The sequence below is a fragment of the Mustela nivalis genome (assembly GCF_964662115.1).
Source record: "Mustela nivalis genome assembly, chromosome: 8".
NCBI classification, from domain to species: domain Eukaryota; kingdom Metazoa; phylum Chordata; class Mammalia; order Carnivora; family Mustelidae; genus Mustela; species Mustela nivalis.
In genome coordinates this window covers 54,870,093-54,888,464 of record NC_139027.1, presented here as the reverse complement: position 1 = coordinate 54,888,464, position 18,372 = coordinate 54,870,093, and the positions used below count along the sequence as shown (strand labels likewise).

The 18,372-nt window shown below is 36.0% G+C and overlaps 1 long non-coding RNA gene across 2 annotated transcripts in view; it reads right to left on the bottom strand.

The window, feature by feature from the left end:
- Positions 1–2,975: 2,975 nt before the first annotated feature.
- The window catches only part of LOC309871264, a 51,013-nt gene continuing 35,616 nt past the window's right edge, over positions 2,976–18,372 (bottom strand). For both annotated transcript variants that reach the window (XR_014315152.1, XR_014315153.1), the window contains 2 exons: positions 9,416–9,515; positions 2,976–3,853 (listed from right to left, as the gene is read on the bottom strand). This is a non-coding gene — a long non-coding RNA (uncharacterized lncRNA). The remainder of the gene's footprint in view (positions 3,854–9,415; positions 9,516–18,372) is intronic.

The following is an 18,372-nucleotide window of genomic DNA, read 5'->3' as shown; positions in this document are numbered from 1 at the left end:
ATATGTGCCCTGTACATTTTTATATTATTTATAATAAAATATATACTTTCTTTTCTAGATATGCTACTCAATCTAATGTCAGAAAGCTTCAACAGGACTTAATTTCTGAAGTCAAAGCTTATGGGAAATGCTAGCAATTTTCAGTGACCTGATAATACCAAAAAAAAAAAAAACCAGCATAAATTTGTGCATGTCTTGGAGGTAAGTGGATGCTAGAGTAGGCCTTGTAAGTTAAAAGCAACATTTTATAATCTCGGCAAGATGTAATGGGTAGTCAAAGTAATGAAGCTAACCCAGGCGTAATGATTAATCTCTGTGTGAGTCACGACCCCGGCAGCTGCATTCTAAATGAACTGTAATCTATATAATGCACTCTCACGAAGACCAGACAACAAGAAGTTGCATTAGTTCATAGTGCAGATGGCCAGACTGCATGTAGAAGTATATGCAGTTCTGGCCTATAAGAGGAGAGGTCTAAATTGAGCAAGAGTCATAAAAGGAAGTGAAATACCACGGATATATACTGGCTCCCATTTATCAAAACAGAGTCGCATTAGCCCTTACCTGTACCGGGTAACTAGCTATAAGCTGGGATATTTAATAAAGGCTCCATAGGAGAAGTGGAACAGAGCAGCACCTTGTAAGATGGGTTAGGAGCAGAAACACTACTGTGGGTGAAAGACACAACATGAACACATAATGTTAGCTATAATGATAGGAACTCACAAGGTGTTTTTGAGACAAAGTGACCATCCTTGGCCAGTGGAAGACTAGAATAGATGTTGTGAATGGTGAATATTAAAAATGTAAAGTTTAGCACATAAGTAAAACATTTTGACAATTCTCTTCTAGAAACGTTGGCAAAACTTGTTGTAACTAACCAGTGGTGTGATGGTTGGCATTATCTTTTGGAAGGGACTGTGTGTTGGCATTGAGCCCTACCGTTTTGGCAAACAGTTTTCAGGATACACAGATGGATAATCTGGAGAATGTTTCAGGAAACTTACAAGAGGAAATTTTTTAGATAGAAAATAAAATGGCCTCCTAATAATGACGAGATCAAATCTGCTTTGTAAAAAAGAATGGAAGTTAGCATGTTGTCATGAAATGGGCACATACTTGATGACAAGAACCATGGAAGTTAGTCCTGGTGCTGCCAATACTTGGCTATAAAACTCACTTCTCTTGGGTTATGGACACTAGGGAAGGTATGTACTATGGTGAGTGTGGTGAAGTGTGTAAACCTGGTGATTCACAGACCTGTACAGTCTGGGGCTAATAAGACACTATATGTAAAACCCTCTTTTCTGGGCTATAGTTATCTGTAAAATGAGAACATTGCCCCAGATGATCCCTGTGAACTCACCTTAAAACAACCTTTACACATCATATTTATCTAAAGGATTTTAAGTGATCCTGGGTCTTTGCTGTCGGTCAGAGTCAATCAGTCTAACAAACACACACGAAAAATGCTCTTGTTGCCTATACACGTTTATACACTTTTATTTTCTAAGTACATGTAACTGCCAAATAACACACAGCCTCAGTATGCAAGTCTCACAGCTTTCTTGGGAAGTTGCGTATGGTGGTAGAAACCAAGGACTTTCTAAGTATTGACTCAATCCTTCCCATCCTAAAAATGAAGAAGCTGAGGCACAGAAAGGTTATATAATTCGCCTAAGATTGTACAGCTAATTAATGACAGAGCTGAATTTAGAAGGTGGACAGCAGGTTCTGGGTTCTGCATTCTTACACCCTTCTGTAGGAACTACCTCTCTAAACAGAAATTGGTCATCATAATCTGATATGAATGACACACATGGGGGAGCTGTGCTCAGGCAAGTATAACGACCCAGAGATAAGGTCTTGGATGAAGCTCTCTAGTCAAGGAAACTGGTGGTAAGAGGCTGTGGTCCCAATGAGTAGTGTAGCCATTGTTATGAAGTTCTCTCTAGAAGTTGTTGAAGACCATAACTTGATAGAAATATGCTTGCATATGAGGGGCCTGACTTTCATTTAGAACCATATTGACTCCAGGCCCGTTAGTCTTTGGCCCCTCAAAGTATTAATGGCCAACATCAACAAACACACTCTCTCTCTTCATTTCCCACTTTCATCCCCTCGCTTGATATCTGACCCAGCAAAGCCTGGGAAGGGAAATGCATAAGTATATGCAGCTAGTCTGCCTGCTAAAATCAAAACTAACACACCTGGGTTTTGCTTTCACTGAAAAGCCAGGAACTCCTTGGTTACTAGCACATTTTACCTTGAAGATCAAGGAAAGAAGAATCAAGACTGACTAGTCAAGGACCATAATACAACCAAGGACTCCTCCCCCAAATATTAATTCCTTCTCTCTAACGCTTGCACGACACTCTAAGTTGATTCCTAAGACATGTCAGCTGTTCCTCAAGCTGACTGAGGTATGTGTCATTAGAGACTCAGTTAAAAGCCCCAAGTACTTCTCACTCTGACCAGGGTGTCAGAGGTAAAAAGTCCATGATGGTTTTATAGTTGATCCAGCCAAGCCTCTCCACACCCGACACACCCTCCAGATGGCAAGTTGTCTGCATTTAAGTCACTGTAAGAAGATGTTCAAATGCTTATTGCAAAGATGACATACTTTCCTTGCAGCTCATTTTACTAAATTAAAAACATTAAACATAAATGTCTCTTGAGGTGCTTTTTTTCCCTTCAAAAATTATTCCTCTGAATTAAAATGTGTTTATACGATTTCAGATCAGAATTAAGCAATCCCTTCTTTTTTCACCTGCCAGTGGATGTCTGAGTGCACAGACAGCCTTTCTGAGAGCAGGAGGTCCCCAGGGTTACTAGTGTAATTCTTTTTACTCTGGGGTGCTCAAGCACAGAATTGCCTACAATCAATTTGCTTTCATATCCTGGCATTAAACTCACTGTATATAAAAGTATCACAAGTATTTTCAATATAAGTCTAAGTAGCAGTGATTTAAAGGGCTTTTTATTGTAATGAAAAAAATTACAAGGCATAGTAAAAACTGCATAGCCATTTTGACTGAATCCAATCAAACACACGTAAGATTCCCCATAACCTCAAAATGAGTAAAAATGACTTAAAAATTAAGAAGGACAATTGATAGGAGTCATTTTCATGTCTGACAGATGAAGCAAATGTGCATGAACAATATTTTGACCTCTGGTTTCTAAAACTACAGCATGAATTATAATTTAACTTAGTGCTATGGGGTTACAGGTTCTTTTCAAAGATACAGCTATAGGTATAAAAATAGAGGTACTTATATAATATAGTCTTTTAAGTATACAGCTGTTTTTTAAAGGTATAACCCAAAGACTTCCATTAAAATATGTCTTAATTATCGTAAGTACTCTTAATGTTTATCACTGATGTTCGATTAGATAGCAAGAAGCATGACTTAGGCATCTACAGTCATTGCTATACAAAATTACAACCATTAAAATCTGGTACACACAATACCCTTGAACCAGAATAAAAGTATAACATAAATATACAAATATGGTTGTAACTGCCACAGAGTTCCTGACACATAGGAGTACTTCCATAAGTATTTGTTCAGTGGATGAAAAAATGAATAATGAGTAAATAACATGAGGCAATCTGTTTTTTGGTACTATTTCGATTAAATCATTTTCATTTTTGCCTTTAAGAAAAATGAGTAAAGCAAGTCAGAAAATTGAGTTACAAACTGTGGCTTGATATCTGTTTGTTATTTTTAGCCATTCTAAAATACCAAAACCATCTCTTCTGACTTGGTCCTTAACCTTTGGTTCGGAGTCCTCCTTGTGCAAAGGCAGAGTCCCCTTCCACCACCACCACATGGCATGTCAATGAATCCTGCAAGAGTTGACAAAAGCAGCACTGAGTTTGTTATTTTATTCAATGAAGAGGTAGAAGAAATAGAGTTGCTAGATAAATTCTAGGAAGTCCAATTAAATTGGATTTTGATAAACCATGAGTAATAGTTTAGCATAAGCATGCCCCAAATATTGTATGAGACGTACTTACACTAAAAATCATTCATGGTTTACCTGAAACTCTATGTATTTGATAAACCTGGCAACCCAAGAAGGATAGCAAATGTTTTGACTAAAGACCGAGTGTTTCTATGTATGCAGACTCTAGTAGAGTAAGCGAGCCTTCAAGTGGGAAACAATAGCAGAATTATTGTAATGCAGTATTCAGTAATGGCCAACTATTCACACTTCCCTAAAATGATATTTTTTAAAGAGGCTTGATCTTACAGTCATGCTGCACACTGAATGTTTACAAGGACAATGAGAGTATTACATGTAGACAAAGAAAGATTATAGAAAGTGATGAAAGCAAAGATCAGGGAGATATCAAGAGGCAGAATAAACATTTTTTACATTAACAGTCCATTTTAAGAGGATATTGGTATGCATATAGGTTTCTATAGACATACACATTCAGATCAAATATAAAAATGACTCATTCAAAAATTCTTGAATTTTGATAGAATGTCAACTGTGTTTTTATACTATGAAAGAAATCTCAAGCTTATGAAAGGTGGCAGATTGATTGATTGAATAATTATTAATATTTATTACATATCAGCAAGAAGCTAGAGGCTGTTCAAACACACAGGCCAGGTCTCTATAGCTTCAAGAGGACGTGGTCTATCTTGGAGCAGTGGGTGACAAGGTCTTAAAGGGCAAGATGACATATGTTGTTGCCTAGGAGTGGGTGGATATATTTGTTCAAATGAGATCTGACAGTCCATAAAAGATAGCTAGAAAATTCTTAAAATCCACAATATTAATAATCTAAAAACTGAAATCATGCCTTTTCCTCCTATTTCAAGGATCCCTTTGATATCCAAACATCAAGCTAAGCCCTGACAAGAAGAGTAAGTTCCCCTGTATTCAGTTTCAGGCCTGGCAGGGGTAGTAAAAGGGCTCCCTGAGGATACAGACACTCAAGCTTGATCGGGGCCTCAGAATTCTTTTCCAGTAAAGGGCCAGACTGCGAAAGCAGGATTTCCAAAGCCTATCTAAGGGAGAACAGGGAATATTTCCAACCAGATCTATTATCAATACACTCAAGAGGAGAGAGGTAACATTTCTTAAACCATCATAAGTCACACCTGTGCTATGTGTTTTATATTTATTTTTATAGTTCTCATAATAACAGTGTATGACTGGCCTTATTTTTCTCATTTACCGATGGTAATCTGACCCTAATAAAATTTAACTAGGTACCCAAGATTATAAACCCAAATATTAGTGATTCTAAGATCCTATGTCAGGCCTATCTGACTAACATTGACATGTAATACTTCCAAAAATCTGGAACAATATTCTTCACCATTTGATAAAATATCAGTATCTTGAGCTAGTCAAAGAAAAGGATAAATAAATAAATAAAGAAAGACAAACAAGATAACTGAATATTTCTCCTTTCAATAATGATATTTTCTGGGGCACTGGGTGGCTCAGTGGGTTAAGCCTCTCCCTTTGGCTCAGGTCATGATCTCAGGGTCCTGGGATCAAGCCCACATCTGCCTACTTGTGATCTCTCTCTCTCTCTGTCAAATAAATTAATAAAATCTTAAAAAAATAATAATAATATTTTCTTAGGTGAATTAGGAAATGGTAATTCCAAGACAAAAAAAATAATTGCTTACTATCATGAAACTCTCTGTTTATTTTTGGTGTATGACATTTCCCAAAATAAATTATAAGAAACATAAAACTTAAAGTTTCATTACTGTTTAACACCAAAATTAAATGCAAGAATGTCAATCTCTGGGAAAACAAACAAACAAACAAAACAAAGTTGTTAACTTTCATTTCAACTCCTGAGAGTTACTACTAAATAAAAAGAAACTATAAAATACAAAATTTAGGTCACAGCACAAAACAAACTTCAAATCAGATAGTCGCAGGCTGCGAAAGCTTGGCTTCCAGATATGTATACCCTTCCAGATATGTATACCATGTATTAGAATCACAACCTCACTTTTTATCAACTGTGTGATCTTTGGCAAATTATTCAGCCATTCTGTGCCACAGTTTCCTCGCCTATAAAGTAAATATAGTAAAAGAACCTACTTCATAGGATTGTCACAAAGATTAAATAAGATATTCCATGTGACCTATTTGTCATGGAACAAGCAGTCAGTAAACACCTGCTCCTAATTTTATCGCCATTAAGATATTTTCTTAAAAATGGATATGCTGATGTAAAATGAGGGTTCTGCATTTCTCTGCATTTTTCAAAGTCAAGACTACTGGACATCAAAAACGCCAGTGTTCTCTAAATTGATACCAAAGTGTTCCTGGCAATAACTTCTTAAATAACTCTTTTTCTTAAACGGAAGCACAGAATTCAAAAATCCCAGGCTGAGCCCACTTATACTGCTCCTTTGTATTAAGATGCTGCAAACAAAAGAAATCATTTGGCTTGCAGATAGTTGAATCCAGAAAGAAATCCTCAGATCCTTTGTCACCTAAAAGCTCTCACAGCCACATGGCTGAGTTTAAGCCATTCAGGATTTATTCTAAAATGGAAGCTTCAAACATGGGTGTGTGTGTGTGTGTGTGTGTGTGCGTGTGCGTGTGTGTGTGTTTTCAGGAAGAATGACAACAATCTTGAGAGGTAAACATAATGCCTAAGACTGGGTGCCTCAACACCCCATTGTGGTTGGATGAGTTGTCTGGTGGCCCCAAAGGCAAGTGCTACTGTCACCTGGTACAGCCTCTAGTGATCCCACCGAGTGAGTCACAAGGCGTAAGGCCCTGGCACACTGCATTTTTATTCCTCCTAAAGAAATTTACAGGCCATTTTCTTACCCTTCCCCCTGAGCTAGGATATTGAGGTTAAAATGTACCTACTGAGTAGGTAATGTATTTGGTATTAAGGATCCATCATATGCGTATGTCTTCTGAGCATAATGGTTCCTTTGGAGCTATTATAGATATGCTGTGAATAGATATTAGGAATAATACACAGAGTGGCTGAAGGAGGTCCCATATTAACTACTGTCAGACTTTTAGCATTATTTGAAACTAGGCTTTTTTTTTTTTAATTCCTGGAGTTTAATTCCTCTATACTTTGTAAACTGAGTGCTTTTCAAAGAAAGCTCCAAATTCCTACAGAGCTGTCTCTAGGTAAGCTTTGATCTTTGCAGAGCACCTATCTTGTGTTTCTGTAATTGCTCTGGTTTAACAGGGCTCCTTAGCACGTGAAAGGGGAAAATCCTTTTATTAAGGCTATAAACCTAACTGACCACAGTGATGGAATGTGCAGCTTGGGGGTAGCCCTTAGCTCCCCAGGAAAGACAAAAAATGAGAAACTGGGGAAGTCTTCATGTTAAAACAAAATGAAATATTTATTAAACATGTTTCTGGTGTCCCAGGTGGTAAGAGTCTGCCCTGTGGTCTGCTGAAAGGCTTGATCTTTGTTAAGTATTGTGAATGCTGATTTCAATAATGGGGTGAAAGCGGAGGAAGTTATGGCTGAAATTTTGGCTAAAGATGACAGCTCCAGGTTTCAGGTTGCACAAAGCAGTCTGAGGGATTAAACCAACAAAGCCTGCTCAAAAGTATTGAGTTTCTGAAAGTGTAATCTTCCTATCTGTGATTCACACTCCTAGAATGGAGAGGATTCCTCATTTACTTTGACTTTGCCATATTAATCTTACTTTACAAATACATGCAGTGATTTATATCATGTTTAATTAACTGATTGAGGGCTCCAGTGGTAAAAATGGCATCGCATTAAGCTCTGTCCGTATGGCAAATTCGAATCACATCTTTAGCCTTGCAAGAACAAAATATCCCGAGAGTCACTGATGACAGGATGTAGGAATTGAAATCAGGTCCCTCCTGTTGTTTGAGAATCCAGGGAGGGTGCCTGCCATATGCCCGTCACTTCCAGGGGGGGAAATGACAGGATAAAAGAAAGGAAGGCTATAGTTCTTCCAATATGTTCAAATCTCAGATGAAAATGATTGTGCAGCAGTGCTGTACAGAGGCCAAGATTCACATGAAAGTGCATATCCCAAACTTTGCAGAGAGCTTAATGAGAGGGTTTTGTGCTGTTTTGTGTTTTTTTATTTTGTTTTATTTTTTTCTGAAATGGCTGCCCAGGGTTTTGAGAACTGATAGATGGAAATGCTGTGGTTGGGAGTCGAATACAATAAGCAGGGAAATAAAAAAATAAAATAAAAAAGGGAATTCTTATCTAATAAAATATATGTGCACTGTGATTCAATAAAAAGTAAATTAGGTTTGACTGCTGAAAACCACACATTGGGATACCAGTTTCAAAGTCAGCATTTTTGGATGTAGAAGTTGTCTAATTTTTCTCCTCAAAAATCTGTGGTGATTATTTATGACATCTAAAGAAAAAAAACGTAAACTGACTACTGATTTCCTCCAAATAATTTCTTTGAAATTTTAAAATGCATTTTAAATTATCTTAGTAAGACAGCATTATAAAAGTTTGAAAAGGGGAAAAAAATCAGTTTTACTCCTTAACAATGAGGATTCACATTTTTGTCCATCCTTTTTTATTGCTTCATTATTTGCATGTCTTAAAATCATTGTAATCATTTTATACTTTGATCTTACAGACTGAATTATTTCACTTAATATTTTACTACATATTTCCCCTACTGCTATATACCCATAATTTTTATTGGCTGCATAATATTTCACCAAATTAATGTTATGGTTTCTCTAACCATGCTTCTATTGTTAGATATTAAAACACCTTCTGATCTTTGTTATTATAAATAACATTAGAAAGACAATTTTATACATATGGCTTTTTTTTTTTTTTTTTACATTTTGAATTATTTCCTTATGTAGTTTCCCTATCTACTTACAGGGAGATTCTGTACCTATACATTTCTTTAAACAGTGTGTAAGAAATTTTTCTTCCAAAGGAAAGTGGAAAGTAAAACATTCTGTGAGGTATCACTATATAGAATACCTTCCCTCTATGTAGAATCCACAAAAAAAAAAAAAAAAAAAAATTCAAACTCAAAAAAACAAAGAATGAAAAGTGTTTGCCACGGGCTGCAGGAAGGGGAGAATACGGAGAGGTCTGTAAAAATGTACAAACTTCCAACTTTAAGAATAAGGTCAGACAATCTAATTTAAAACACAGGGACATAGTTGTTGACACTGTATTGTATAATTGAAATCTGCTAAGAAGGTAGAGCTTAAACGTTCTTACAAAATGAATAAATGAATGAAGGAAGGAGTAAGTGAAGGGACGAATGTGTTAATTAAGCAGATGGTAGAAGTCCTCTACAACACATATGTATATCAAATCCTCATGATACACACTTCCAATATCTTACAATTATATATTATTATACTTCAATAAAGCTAAAATATTTTTAAAAAGAAGACATGAAAATCTTACCGGAACTTAGCAGGCAGTCTGAGGATGATGGCTTCGCTCCTGTAGCAAAGGACTGGCAATTGAAAAGGTATTTCATACCCATGTTGTGTCCTTTCCTGCTCTGTAAAAGAAGGGTACAATAACAATGAAACAAAATCAGAATTTCCTATTTTGTCTTACTTATCATCTGTCATTTCTCTCTAGAAATAAAAGTGTGCCTTTAAGTAAAATTAAAGTTTTGAAAATGTGTAAGTTTCCTAGGGAGTACTGCAAATAGACTATTAGAGCAGGACACAGTTCACTTTTTCAAATGACCATTGTTTGAGCTTTACCTGAAGTGTGGTCCTAATAATTAATAATCCTAGATGTTTTCATGACATTAGTTTAGAATATGATGAACTGGGTAAGTGAGGCAATATATTTTAACAAAAACCACTTTGGAGTTTGATGAGGAATTCAAACTTTTCCCCTATGGTCTGTAACTGCCCAGGCAGCTTGTAAAAAGAATAATCACCTCAACTTTTTCACCGAAATCACTCAAAATAGAATAGTTCAAGATGGTTTCATTTGGAAGTAGTAAGTTTTAAAACACTGTGTGCTACAGTTTATATTAATTGTTGGTTTCAATTCCCAGTGCTCTAGATTTTCTTAACCATCCCTTATATATTTATTTCCAAGATATATATAAATCCCTCGTTTTTATTTACAGCCATTTATCAAAAAGTTATCTGATTTATTTAATTTGGTCTGCAATTTCATGAAACACCCTCAAATTCAATTCAAGTCTATATTAGGATTCAGATGACATGTTTTTTAACATTTTGGAGGCCAGAAGTACATTTCTCTTTAGATGGTTTCTTCCAGTTGATATTATGATTGGTCAGGTAATATAACATCTTTTGTTTTCCAAGTTTATTCCTTTTCTATAAAATCTATTTCTTTTCTACAGTTTAAAAACAAAAGATAAACACTCCCTATGAGGCACTGGAAGGAGAAGCAATTAATGTGAATTTGATAAAACATAATGTGGTGGACTGACAGTAAAAACGCTATGCTTATTTGATTGTTGACTAGTTTTGTCTTTAAATAATGGTCTTCTTTTGGCATTTAATGTATATTTGTTCGCAATAAACATAATTTATGAATATTTTAACACATGTGTACTCAGTGGGGTGGATTATCATACTGATATAAATAGAATTAATGAGCAGTCAACCTGCCACATGTCATGACATATGACAGGGCAGCTAGAGCACAGAAATAATTCTTGTAGTTTCATAATAAAGCTTTTTTCTTAGTTTGACTTTCTAAAACTACAAACAATCTTTATTTTCCCTTTATTTTGGAATATGGTTAACCAACTAGGAAACAGGGTTCAGGTTTTACTGTAAGAGTCCACTTTTTAACACTCAAAAAACTATTTTCTTGCCCTCTTCAGAGCATAATGAGTACATTTGGGCAAATTAACGCTATTCAGCCAAATTTCAGAGAATAGGTAATAGATTGACAATCATATTGCTTATTTCAACTAAAAGAAAAAAAAAAGTCCATATATTCCTTTCTCCTTTTCATTTTGTGGCAACATAATGATCATACCCAACTGCTGATACCAGATCTTTACAAGAACAAAAACTTTCAAAATACTCCTAAATTCTGAAACAAATCTGATGGACATATTGCCTGGATAAAATTGTCCTGAAGAAAACATCTTCTTAGCCAGTTATTTGCTCTCCTTGCTCACAAACCAACAATATGGTAAGCGTGCCTAATAAGATTTTTTTTTAAGGGAGTAAACTCAGTGGCATACAGCCACCTCTTCAAATAGTAAGGGGGTGAACATAGATATGCAAAATCTTCAGTTTCACCACACTGATCTAACAAAGAATTATCTTCATGAGGAGGCAATTTGAAATTTAAGGTTAATCTTTATTTTCTTTTATTATTTGTATAGCTTAATTATGGGTAAAAATGGGAAAAATTAAACTAGCATGTGAATGCATTGTCTGAATGATCTGGCAGAAGGGAAGCTTTGGCAAAGAGAGAGAACCAGGACTTTTTAGAGACACAGATGGCAGGGTTACAGCCTTTATTCCTCTTATCTTTTCTTTTCAAAGAGAATATTCAAAGCTTTTTGCCACTACCAACCCTCCACTCTTAACTTCGCATTTAAAACTACTGACTTCCAAAACCCAAAACTCTGACTTAAAACTGGCAATCCCCAGGATACTTTAGGGAAATGACTGAACACGACACCATGCTCCTGGTCATCTGTCAGAGGAGGGGACCGCACTGTGTGGGGCTGGGGGCTGATCAACTTCCCCTGAGTGACTCCCTTGGGGAAATTCAGCTCTTTCACCGGCAAAGAAAATGGGCACCACCTAGTGCTTTTTTGATGCAAAGGCTGTTTGTGCTGGAGTGGATGTGAGTGGGCAGGACTTGGGTAGCTGACCTTTCAAAGGAAAAAAAAAAGGAGTTAGGTGGCTTCAACCTCTAAGTCCAGAAAAGAAAGGAAAGGAAAGGAAGAGAAGAGAATAGGAAAGGAAAGGGGAAAAGAAAAGAAAAGAAAAGAAAAGAAAAGAAAAGAAAAGAAAAGAAAAGAAAAGAAAAGGGAAGGGAAAGGGGAAAGGAAGAGAAGGGAAGGGGAGAGAAAAGAAAAAGTGACACTCTTCAGACAAATGAATTCAGTGCTTCCAAAGTACGGATTTCCTTAGGGTTGTTTCCTTTTTCCTTTTTCCTTTTTTTTTCTTTTAAATAATTGTTGGTCTGTTCAAGAAAAATAACATTTTTACTTACTAAGATGCTAATTTCCCCCATATCATTTTTGTCTCTTCATGCAGTCTGCTGGTAACTTGTAAAAATTTCTAAGAATTTTCATTGCACCCTAAGTGACAAGGGAAAGCAAGTCATCCCCCACCCCCAAATCTATTCTAAAAAAGAGCCTGTCTGGAGTTCTCCTAACACAACAAATAGCTTTTATGAAAAATGGTTTGTAGCACAAAATCTTTTGCAATGCAATAAGATCAAGTTAACCCTCATGCCTCTAGGAAAAAGCCTACGAAGTTTTATCTGATTGGCAAAATGGACCCAGATATGAGTTCAAGGATTGAGTATACTTTGATGAAATTTCACAGCAATGAAGTCTGATTATCTGAATGACTGCTTAAGCCCTTTAAAAAATAACTCAGGGAAGCACTGTATTTTTTTATTGGGAAAACAGATGGTCCTGTAGGGAAGAGTAGCTCTTCCATATAATAATAGCTATCCCATACTGTTTGCTTTTTCTACAGCACCTTGCTTACCACTGTTGTTTTAAAAAAATAATGATGATGATTTCTCTGTTGCTAAAGGTGAATTGTTCTGCAATAAAATTAGAAACCTTAGTGTAGGCAGGATGGAGGGAGTAACCTGCTACCCATAACTCGATTTACAGGGCCTGCTACACATCCAGGAACTAACCAGCTGACTGTGAACTCATTAGGGATCTGCTTATCTGATATGCTACACAACAGAATCCAGACAGAAAACAGACTTCGAAGAAACAGACAAAAATTATTATAATTGCTCTCGGGTAAGAGCTCAGTGTCTGTGCTAAGCAACCTGGGTATAAAGGAATGAAGGAAGCAAAACCCAAGATGATGAACTTTCCTCCTTTGCCTTCAGCAAAATTTCTCTAAAATGGTGATAACATTACTTAGGGCAACTGTATTACAAACTAAATTTAAAAATTTAAAGCACTCTCATATCTTTAGCCATTTGATTGCTGTAAGTTGAGATATTACATAAGTGATTTATTAAGATAAATTTAAAATTTTATACCAAAGAGGGGAAAAAAATCTTAAACTGTGGGGTTTTTTTTTTTCTATAAACAGCAAGAAAAAATAAAATGAATTGATCTCTTTGAGATTTCCCTGGCACTAAAATATACATCTTGAGGTTTATAATTAAACAGAAGATCTTGTCTTGGCAGGTTTGATCAGTTGAAGCCATGGGTGTGGCTGAGCCTGTGTTTGTCCATATATGTACCTACAGGATAAAAGAGGAAGGTGATTGTCTTAATCATCTTTTAAATGAAAGCTGTTTGATGTTTTGCTTTCGAGTTGAAATCCTCTAGTATCAATATCAATCACCATTTTGGTCAGCCTCACAAACAAACAAACAAAATCTTGCTTTTTATTTCCTTCCCTTTCTGCTCATCTGTCCTCCCCTTTTCCCTCCTGCCCGCTTTCCCTGAATGCTATAGTTCACAGTGAAACCCTCTGGTAATGACAGCCCTGAAGTGATAATGTACTTTCCTGCCTTCCTGTGAACAGTAGCACTTGATCCTGCCAAGGGTGCCATCTCAATGGCAGAAGGATGCTTTCCTATTTTCTAGAGGTAAAAGGGACCCGTTCGATTTACTGCCTTGACTAACTCAGCAGTTTCACTAAGTTCAAGCGCCAAGATAGATATTTTATTAAAGAAGAAGAAAAGGAAAGAGGAAAGGGAGGAGGAGGTAGAGGAAAAGAAAGAAAAGAAGAGGGGAGGGAGGGCAAGAGGATAATCAGTCTCTTGTTTTGTTCAGTACCATCAGCAAAACCAAACATTTTGGTTTTTTTTTCCCTTCTCCCTAGGACTCACAGTAAATACGGAGTTAAGGTGAGCAAAACCAAATAAAAGCATGGAACGTGGAGAAAATAAAACAAAGGATCTGCTCCTGCGGTAATGGGGGCTCCGTGGAATAGTGGTATCAGCATGAATTAATGCATGTATCTCCCCATTCCCCCTCCTTCACCTGTGACAGGACCCTGTGGCCTTGGCACACCTGGTCAGGTGGCATCTGGGCACTCAGCCCAAGTGCTCAGCGTACCAGAGTGGCCCACTGTCCTCACACTTCCTTTTTTAATGCATAGTGTGTCATTCTGCCATGGTAACCAAACTGAGAATAATCAATAGTTCTAAACAAGTATCTGCTATTTTAAGAAGAGATCAGAATAATTTCTTAGCTGTGAGGAAGACATGAGAAACTATTTGTTAAATATAATTGATCTTCCCTGCTTCAGGACTCACATCACTTGGATGAATATATAATACAGAAAACAGTGATATCTGTTTGTTTGAAGACACTTTGCTAATGTCAGTGCTGTTTTACTTTATGGTTTCATAAGCACAAGTCCACCTGGGGAAGAGGAGGAGGAAGCCTGTAGACAGAGGCAAGAAAGAAGGGACCCTGCTCTGAGTGCATATTATGCTATAGGCACAGTACCACGCTTTTTTCCATATAAGAAACCAGTAAGATAGGTATTTGAGGCCAAGTCTGTCTTGCCACACAGCCCATGTTTTTCTGCCATACCAATGACCGAAACTCACAGTGAGAAATACATTCTATAATATAACCCAACATACACATATGCTACTGAACCAGCTTCATGAAATAATACTGAACTTTATACATGCAGCTTACTCTGATTTTAGTCATCCTGTTGATTATAGTTCAATTCTTTAAAATTCTGGTTGCAGTTCCACTAACCGATCTTATTAGGCCACTATTGTGGCCTAACTAGAATTTCATAAATGCCACACTGTATCATATTGCCCTTCAAAATTTTATTACGGTGGACGTGGTATCAGTATAATACCCAAAAGCATACTTGTAGATGGTGGAAAGTTCTGTCTATACGATTCAAGTTTTCAAGTTTTTCATCTAGGAATTGAGAGTTATTTACTCCCTGAAACTCTTATGAAATTAAATTCATTGGTAGTGTTCATTTGCTTCTCAAAGAATCTGAGATGGTACGTTTATTAGCAATAAAAGACATAAAAAGGAATAATTATTACTATCATTGCTATTGTTAACAATCACTGTGAACTCACTACCTGTCAGCCACTGTTCTATGAGCTTTAAATACGGTCACATATTTAATTCTCACATTCATTTATGAAGTAGGCAAATAACATTACCTCCATTTTGAGCCACAATTCCTTCGTCTTCTTTATCGCAAATCTCCCTTTCTGAAATGTTATTATGCACCTCAGAAGGTGAATGAGATGGTGACTATGACTCAAGGAAATGGCATTTCTATAGTTTAAGTGAAATTTAAAAAGCCTATACATCATCTGGTTGGTTTGATGAATGAACTGGTTTTTGAATAATAAATCATGTAATTAAAAAAATTATAAAAATCTTCCAGGATATATAATAATAGGTTCACATATATTTGCCTTCAGGTAACACAGATTCAGAGTCATTGGGAAATTTTAGTTCCAAGGCTGACTGATTCAGCAGCTCATAGATGTCATCAAGTACCTAGAGTCTTTCAGTCTTTCCACTGCCCTGTCCTTTACCATCTTTGTCCTACGATAGCTGCTCACTTCCAGGATTCATACCCCGACTCCACAGTAAAGCAGCAAAACCTCTTTTTCTCAGGAGTAAATTAAATGCTCCTTAAATCATGATCAGCATTTTTGTTTAGCTAAACATGAGCATAATGATTCCGAAGCCCAGTCACTGGCGAGGGAAATGGGATCGCCACTAGGTGATCTGGACTAGGAAGGGTACTCCCCCAGAAATGGGAATGAGGCCGCCTGCCCTGGAGCACATGGGTCTGCGCATAAGGAAGGTGGAGTCTCGTGAAAAAATATATACGGACTAAGAAGTGTCTGAGGCAAAGGGGAAAAATGTTTTGAAGAAAAGATTTGTGGAAATAGAAGTAGAACTACTCCCCATCATTTAATACATTTAACGTTTCACAAGAAATAGCAAATCTAACAAGAAGGAAAGAATCCTCTGTGTATTTCCTGTTTACTCTGAAATTAAAAGGACCCAGTGTTTTCACTACCAGAAAGAAGAAAAGTAGGTAGGCTAATGAAACAAACATCTGAAAAGTATCACTGCTCATGAAAATAAACATATAACATCGTATTTAATACACAAAGGCATCTTGGCATTTGACAACAACTACAAGGTGAAACATTACAGAAATGACTACTTCCAGCTTTCCGGGTGGATTTATTCTAAATCATTGAACATAATCTCCTGAATGAAAACTTAGTTGTGGTTTTGAAGAATATCCATATGAAAATACATAGACTAATATTGTTTACTAAGTTTTAATAGAACCTACAATCTCCTATAAATGATTGGGTTTTTTTTTTTCCTTCCTATCTTATTGCTTCTGAGAAAGCTGGTTCCCTCGTCAAAAACACACAGTGTTTTTTTTTTTCTTTTAATTTTAAATTTTGACCTAATTTCAGACTCACAGAAAAGAGTTGCAAGAACTCCTGTCTTTAAAAAAAGAACTGATTTTTAAATCTTTTTAATTTTTAATTTATTAATCAAAAAAAAATTCCTGTATAGACTTCATCCACATTCCCCAAATGTCAGTATTTAACCATATGTGCTTTATCTATCTCTGTTTTGTGTGCGTGTAAACACAAGGACAGGCATACACTCATATGTATATGCCTTACCTGCACATCTATGTTTTGTGTATATGCATACAAACATGTTTTCTCAATCATTTTGAGAATAAGCTACAGATGTGATCCTCCTTTAGCCTTAAATACTACGTGTTTCCTAATAAGGAAGGACATCCTCTTACAAAACTACACACAAATACCAGAATCAGATAATTAACATGAATACAGTATTACTATCTAGTTTATAGATTTCATTCAGAGTTTATTGAGTATCACAACAATGTTTTAATGGTTCAAAATATCATGGATCATGCACTGCATTTGGTTGTCATTTCTCTTTTTCATCTTTATTAATAAACTAAAATAGTTCCTTAATCTTTTTCTTAGCAAACTGCTTTTAATATTGATCTTTAGAAAAAGTAATTAAGAAAGCAAACATAATTCCAAAACCAATGGATTTGTATGAATGCTTATTTGTGATTTGTGCTGTATATGAGGCTTTCCTTTAGCAAATATGGTTTCTATAACTGTATGTCCACTGTTCTTTTACAAATGTGTATCTGAGCCACGGAATATGAAAGACATACTATGGAACAAGGAGATCCATTAGCCTGTTACTAATCAATTTATCTATTGCCCATAAATAACTACAACAACATTCCAAAACACCTGAAACATTTCTAGGTTTTATAAAAGAAAGAAACTGAAGACATTATAAAAGGAAAAAAAAAAAAACCTTACAAAAACATTCATTTCCATAACTACATGCCTAGATGCAATCCTTAGAAGTACTTCAATCTAAATAATTAGAAAAGGGGTGTTTATAATTGTTTAAAGGTTCAATATTTCTGAACTAATGTGCAGGATTTGGCTTATGAGTATAAGAATAAAGACATTCAGATCAATTCTCTTATCTTTTTTATTAACATTTGAATTAGCTTACCAAAAATTCACATATTTAAAAGTCCACTAAAGCCTAAGAAGCTCATTTTCTTTCACAGTGCACACTGATGGTTTTAATTTTTCAATCTTTTAGATTGCATCTACATAGCAGCAAGCAGATCCTTTAGGAATAATAGTTCCAAAAAGGCTTGGGCAAGTGTGTCTTACATATAACTCTCTTTCTGAAGGCCCCAATCAAACATGTCCTAATTTTTTTTCAAACCAGTATATTCTATCATACAAATGAGAAGTCACCTGGCAACATGATTATTTGTCATCATGTTTTAGCCAACTCCTGACCTTCCCTCTTCTCTCCAGTCTTACGAAAGAGAAGAAAGAAACTACAGGGAAGAAGAGAATATTCCCAAATGGGCTGAGCTAAAGCATCCAGATCTGTAGCTGGAGTTATGATACACTGATTCATTCAAAAACCACTTTCTCAAGTTGATGTTTTTTTACACCTATTTTAAAAATAGGGGCATGGCCCTAAATTAGGATTAGTAGCAGGAAACCCTTACACTGTTTTCAGCAGTGAAAACAAATGATAAACCTTTTCTTCTCCCCACTACAGAGTTTTAATACATCAGGGAGGAAATCATTTCTTCACTTGAGTTCAGTTCAAGATTATACTCAAGTCTGAT